A 7,308-nucleotide genomic window follows, 5' to 3' on the forward strand; every position below is an offset into this window, starting at 1 on the left:
GAAAATGAACTGGAATGTTGTTTACCTCGAACACACCAGGCCAGCACACAGGAAGAAGGATCACAATACATAAACCGCAGTCTGCGGCTCAGGTAATATTCTGTACCTGCTGAGGTAAACCCCCGTCATCGGGACACTCACCTTATCCATCGAGTCTGGTCGCAGTGTGCACAAAAACTGCAGCAAAGCAGGCCGAGATACTGGATGATTCCATTTTAAAGTCTAGAATCGTCCAATGATGTGGAGAAAGATCACGACTGACAGCAAACAGCTGCTTGTTGTTGTCCAGGTGTGGACATCTTGACGCCACCAATGATGCTGGATGGACAAAAGTGGCAGACAAGCCCCAGAGAAGCCATTGGAGGCCCATCGTGGCGCCACAAGGCATTACAAATTAGTTGCATGTCCCAATTTTTAATAAAAGGAGCCTCAAGTTTCATTATATGACAACTGGGATATTATGGACAAGAGTGTTTGGGTTTATGTTGATGTATTTAGTCCCTTTCAGCGTCCATTGTGCACTGTGGCCCAAAGCCTTTCACAGATGGGGCCCAACTTCTACCACCGAGAGTCCCGATCAAGAATGAATGGGGTGACAATAAAGGTGAACTGGGAGGTCCATTCATCTCCATTCAAAGGCTTTTCACAGCCCCCACAAAGCTTTGAGTATGAAGATGAATGATGTCACAGAGGTCAAAGTTCATTTGTGGGGCCACGGTGTCGCGTGTCACAGCGGGTTTAAAGTCAACTTCGAGAGTTCAAGTTTATGTGGGCCGTGGGTTTGTTGCAATGCCTGGAAAATAAGAACCAAGCTTTTGTTTTGGAGTTTGGGAACTTTTATGATCAGTTTATGGATGGTCATTTAATTCCGTGTTTATAGTTTGTTGTTTGATGTTTGTTGGCCAAGACAGGCGTCACGTAGCTTCACTTGTAAAAGTACAGCGAGCTCTCATAGGGATGGATTTTTGTTCATTACTCCTCATATCTTTTGCAGAATCAGCCTTTCCAATGCAGATCTCCCAATATTAGATAGTAAAAAGAAGCATTTGTCGTCTCACTCTTCACAACTTTATCATTTAAGTGCTCAATTAGCATTTAGGATGTGATGTGTGAAAATGTGGTGGTGCGCATGTTTGCTGGGGCAGAAAATCTCTCCTCAATGTTTTGTCAGTGATGCAGCCCAAAGGACAGGAACTCGGGGCATGAATGTACCAGCACTGTCTGGATCAACCAAGCGTGCAGGCTGCACCGGTGACCTTCAAAACACCTCCAACCTCCACACAGACTGTCCAGGTCCTGCTGAACCTGAACCTACGTCCACCGTTGACGTCTGAGAATTTATGACCTTTCGCGGAGCCTTTTCAGTGGTCTGCTCTGCCCCTGGGTGGTGGAAGTGTTTGTGTGGATGAAGTGATATTTCCAGGGTAGGGAACTCAAGCAGTGCGATTTATTAAAGAGACATCCTCCTCTAACAACTACTCAGACGTCAGACATCAGGGCCCTCATCATCAAACATTCTACAGCCGGCTGAATCTCTAAAACATGATTTAATCATGAGTCCTTCAATCGTCAGGGCCAAAATTTGCTACTGCCAATGTCGTTTCTGTCGTCCAGAGCAACAAAATTCAGCTTTTTACATTTGGCTGGCGCGGTTTCCCTTTTCCCATTTGAACTTCACGTACTCTCTGAACCATTTCAGATGGGATTGCTTTACAATCATTTCAGATTAATTTGATCCGATTCATCTACGGTGATGTAGTGTCTGTTACAATCAACATTGGCTCTGGGCGCTTTCTAGAATCCCAGAGATCCCCAACAATTTCACACTTATCAATCATGTTTCTATAACTACATAGAAATCTGATTAGAGGAGTTACTCCCCCAACTTCTCTATAAGACTTTTTCCCATTTTCAACCTATTGTAACTCTTAGCGATGTAAACCATCTTATTTGGTATTGACAACAGAAAATAGATGTTTTTTCATTGTTCATATCATGCTGTAAGCTTACAAAAAGCACAAATCTTATACCGGTACCTTTAGCTCTGTTTGAATTTTGATCATTTACTAATTATCTAAAAGGCCGTTTCTATTGCCATGAATGCTATTGTACTGTTGGGCCTATGGCTGGCTTTAGTTTCCAGTAAGAACACCTGCAGCTCCGCTGAAGCAAATGTTGCTAATTAACTAAGAATCAAGCTAACCTTTATATCTGGGGATGCCAGATGGAGCTCCCTCTGCTGCAGGTGATTGTTTCCAGCTGCCTGGCAGCTGAATGCACCAGCTGTGCTGAAAGAGAGGTGATGTTTATTTCATTTTTCACTTCACCTGCTGACTTCCTTCATAGCGAATATGTTTATTTTCAGTCCGGTTCGTTTTTCACCGTTGGTCCCCGTTTACGTGGAAACGGGTTAACACAAAGTATTTTCTGGAGCCTTCTGAAAATAGCAGATTGTGGATATGTTCGTTGTGCCAGGCAGTTTTCCTGTGTTATTCCCACAGCAGCAGATGCAAGCATGTGGACAGAAAGTGAGGGGAAAGAAAACCACCATCACATTTTGTTGTTGTTATTCCATCTTTTGAAATTGGGTTTTCTAATTCTCTATAGCAAGACTGCGCTCTTTAAGAGGAATATTTCCTACATTGCTGCCCCTACTGGCCGAATGCGGTACAGCAACTGTGAATTCTGCCACAGTCCATCGAGAGCAGGGTTAGGCTTAAATCAGCGGACAGAGTCGACATATTTGTGTGTTTTGCTTCCTGAAATAAAAACCCCACTTTGGTTTTATCTGCTCAGTCATCTTCATCTACCAACATTGAAAGATTCTTGACTATTTATGGTCACATAACACTGTTTTAAATATGGTCATGTTCTGTTTTATCGGCTGTCTATTTTATTTTTTTTATCCAAGATGAACTCCTGCAGCTCATATGTGCTGTTTCAAAGGTCCATAATAATCTGATGTTTCCCACCACCAACCAATGTGACACACAGTCAACAGGTTGTGCAGCTCTGCAGGGTCTCTCTCCATCGAATTATTTCATTTAGCTCAGATTCTCTCTAGAATAATATATAACATGGATATAGGCTTTTTGTAAAATCCAGCGTTGCTGCCCTTAGGTTGGAAACTCATCACCCACACTTGAGATTCCTTGGAGATGCATTCCTCGGTGACGGAGCAACAATGATGTATTTTGACAGGTTAATAAGCTCCCATCTCATTAAAATGTTTAATGAAAACATACATTTATCCAGAACTGTTAGCATCCAAGATCTATTTTCACCTTGTCAGAAATTGATCATGGTAGTAGTTTAGCAGCCAGCATGTATCATCACAGGTCTCTGGTCACCCAAGTGGAACATGACAAACTGCCTAAATTTCTAAATAATATTCCAAATCTTACCCCCTTTTTGATCATTTTGTCAAGTGAAGCAACAGATGTTGGGTAAACAAAAAGCAGAAGCTGCTGTGCACTTGCTAAAAAAAAGAGAAAAAGTTACACGACATACCTGCGCGTCATGGTAACCACATGCAGCTGAAGCCTAAATGTAGTGGAAGGACATTGGGGAAATAGTGAGTGATTTTCTTGCTTGAACTTCCGATTTTGTGCTCGAGTGAGCATGTCTGCACACGGAGGCACGTGTGCCCGTGCGCTAAAACGTCGCCCGTGAGAAGACGTGGATGGTTTTTGCCACAGACGCGGCAGCACAGCGGTGCGTGGCAGGTTCGCCCGCGCTCCTCGCTGCGTTAAACACACCCAGGGCACGCTCACACCCCCACGCAGGCGTCCATAAACAAGCAGGCGTCCACACGGGGCGGCCACAGTCACAGTTGTCTTGTCACACCTCTCCTCGCTGTTTGACCTGGACACACACCGAGCAAGAGAAGCAGGACGCGCTTCAGATGCAAACATGTGGGCTGTTTGTATTCCTGATGAAAAGTGAGAAAAGAAAACTAGAAGTCTGTTTTTCATTCTCTCTGTAACACACACACACACACACACACACACACACACACACACACACACACGGACCACTTTCCCTGCCTCCTGAAGTGTAGACCTTCACACCCCATGGTGACTCTGACAACAGAACCCATCTATCATCACACACACACACACACACACGCACGCACACAGAACGAGGGGAAAAAAAATAATGACCAGTGTGTGTGCATGCAAACAGCACGCACATTCCTGGAGCCACTGACCCAGGCTCTGTGTGTAACCATGACGACTGGTGCTTCACCATGGAGACGACCGTTACTCCCTTTACTCTTCTCCCTCCTTCTCCCCCCATGTTCGCCTTCCCCACTTACCAATGAAACCGGTCGATCCCTAAAAGAGGAGCCAGGTGTTCACTCTACTTCACGCGTCTTCTTGTCTTCCTTTCAAGAAGGGAAGACTAGCGGTGACGAAGACTCCTCTCTGGTTTCTTCATTTTTAGACCCACCCTTCATTTTGGCTCAATGTAAAACTCCTTTGCAAAATGTCACCTCCGTTTTCCTTCTGTGTTGATTTAGAGAGGAACACACGGATGGGAGGAAATCTTTTCTTCAGGTTTACAGAACATATAATAACCATATTCTTCTAAACAGAAAACCTCCGTCAAGCAGACGGCAATATGTCGGGTGGATGACAGCAGCGTTTCTGTCTCAGATGACTGTGGCGTTCCCGAGCGGCAGTAGGGAACAGCCCGCGGTGATATCTGAACGCCGCAACAACAAACGCGTTCATGCTGACTGATTTCACCAGCTTTTCAGCGGAGAAAAATGTCTGAAAGAGTCAATTCCGTGGTTTTTTTTCTCTTTGTCATTTTCTTTCAGGCGAAATGGTTTCGCACCATCGCTCACTGTCAATATCCACTGTGAACGTGGCATCTTAATCAGCGTGCAGCCTCAGCATTGTGTCATGAAATTTGCTTCTTCACATGTTTTTTTCCCCCGTCTTCTTTGTAATACATAATTAGCTAGTGGCGGTTTGAGCCGTCGTCATCCTATCAAAATGACATTTGCCTTTCCAAACAAAATCAGACAGACTGGAACAGAGTGGAGAGATGGTGGCACCAAACTGATAATGTGAGAATTACCGAAGCTGCTCAGATAACCATGGACTTTCCCTGCTCCTGTATAGTCAGGCAGCCCAACTGGAACATATCATTAACTAGCCTAGCATGGTTGAACTTTGAAAACAAAAATGCCATATATGCCATATATGCATGGCCTCTTCTGATGTGAAACAGGCGGTTCCGACTTACAGTGACATGATCCTACTTCCGATTCCTAAACTTCGGATTATTTACTTTCGTCTCCGCTTCTCCTAAAGGTCAGCACCGCCACAGAACCTTCCTTTTGGTCACCATCGGCCCAACATCACAAAGAAACAACGAGCTCAACCCTAAAACGGAACCCAGGCACCTCATCTGCGACCGCCTTGTGGTTCAGTGGGTATTTTCAACCAGGAATACCAGAGGGTGCTTCTGCCACATAAAGCTGAATCTCGTAGCGTGCAGGATGAATTTCCAACTCACCTGTGGTGAGGAGCTTTCAGAAGCAGAGACGACCTCAGTGGGGAGCCACAAATAACGACGCATGCATCTGGGATTTGTCTGATACTGCGCTCCACTTGCATTCATCAAAGTCCAACTACGGTATTCCTTTCCTCCAAAACAGCGACCAAACATCTGAAGAACCAACAGGAGACCAAGAGCGAGGAGGTAAACCGGCATTGGTTGACTTTGAAGCGACTACAGGGGACGAGCAAGAATGAAATCATGGAGTGTAAAATCTGCAGGGGGTGGATGAACGGAGGGTCTGAAACGGCACGTGGACGTTGTTGATGGTGTCAGATACACAGGTTGTTGGTTCATTCCCAGTCTCCCGGAGCAGGAACCCTCTGACTGTCTCCGCACTGACTCAGCTCTGGCATGAACACGCTGAACCTCTAATGCCCCCTTTTCATTACATACTGCCCGTTCTACCCGCCTCGGCTCTGCAGGACTCCTACTGGCTTTTTTGGGTAAAAGTACTTTTTCAGCTTATGCTGCAGGAGAACGCTGCGATGCCACACAAACACACACACACATACACACACGCGTGAACAACAATGGGTGGGATTTTTATTTATTTTTTATTCTGTCAGAGGATACAAATGTCCTTATCAGAACAAAAGGGGCTGAAAGCCGCGAGAGAAAGACACAACAGTCTGAAAACAGCCAGCAAATCCAATTCAAGGTGACAAAAGTCTTTTTTTTGTTGAGCGTTTGGACTCAAACACCCGAAAAGTCTCCAGATGCTAATTCAGGAACACGGCATAAGTGAACGAAGGCTCGGATTAAATACAGCTGCCCCCATCGAGGGCACAGATCATTTAATGGTTTCATTAATATGAAAATGATGTGAATTCCATCCCACAGCCACCATCTTTCCACGAGGAAACAGGCTCTGGCACCCAGGCATCAGTCCCAAAACCCCAAAACCTCCTTTTTAGTCCTATTAAAGTGAAATACATATTTATCCTTGCTTCCTGGATCCTAAATTAACCTGTTTTGGGGCTTAGCTCACATGTGGCACTATAGAAATTGCCTCTGACAGAGGCAAATATCATGAACATTCTTAAAGGGCATTTGCTGGGTTACTGATGTTGCTACTTTGTGCATGGGCACAGTCCTCCCACTCGCCGCATTCCCGTCCTGAGTCACTCCTCGCTAGCCTTCTCACATTAACCTGAGTGATTTGATTTACGTGGGTGGCAACGGTTGACCTTCAGCGCGTGGCGTCCTGCAGGTCCGTCACAGCGAAGACCGGGCCGGGAGGTCCATAATCTGGCGGTCATTATCAGAATTCCACGTTAAATACGCGGCGAGCGAGAGCGGCGACTCGGTCACTCAGCTGTCCGCTAAATTGAGTTGGCAAGAAGAGCAATGAGCCAGGGAGCGTCCACAGAGGCGAACGCCGTCCCTCCTCACCTGCTGTTCCGCTGGGGCTTTCAAGGAGTCAATTTTTCTGGAATTTAGAAAGGCAGGCTCGTTTTAAGATTGATGGCTATGAACCCTTGAAATCACATTAAGGGTACTGAATTGATTTTGCAAGCCTCGGGGTCAAAAATGTATGCTTCCAATAAAACACCACATAAATAAAAATCCACACACACACACGCACACACAACACAAAGCCACAAATGGAAAAAATCGAGGGCTTTTTTCCCCCAGCTGTAACCTTTATTTCAATATCTAAGGTGAGATTCTTTAAAAAATGAAAATAGTGCCCTTACCTGTGTGGCTGCGGGAGTTCAAACAACAATACGTTGA

At 45.3% G+C, this 7,308-nt stretch overlaps 1 long non-coding RNA gene across 1 annotated transcript; it reads right to left on the reverse strand.

Annotated features, from left to right (window-relative positions):
* Positions 1-398: 398 nt before the first annotated feature.
* On the reverse strand, positions 399-5,186 carry LOC130530581 (uncharacterized). The gene is made up of 2 exons (XR_008951869.1): positions 4,319-5,186; positions 399-3,931 (listed from the first exon to the last, which is right to left on the reverse strand). It is a non-coding gene; the product is annotated as an uncharacterized LOC130530581 (long non-coding RNA).
* Positions 5,187-7,308: the final 2,122 nt, after the last annotated feature.

The sequence above is a fragment of the Takifugu flavidus genome, chromosome 8 (assembly GCF_003711565.1).
Source record: "Takifugu flavidus isolate HTHZ2018 chromosome 8, ASM371156v2, whole genome shotgun sequence".
Lineage (NCBI taxonomy): Eukaryota > Metazoa > Chordata > Actinopteri > Tetraodontiformes > Tetraodontidae > Takifugu > Takifugu flavidus.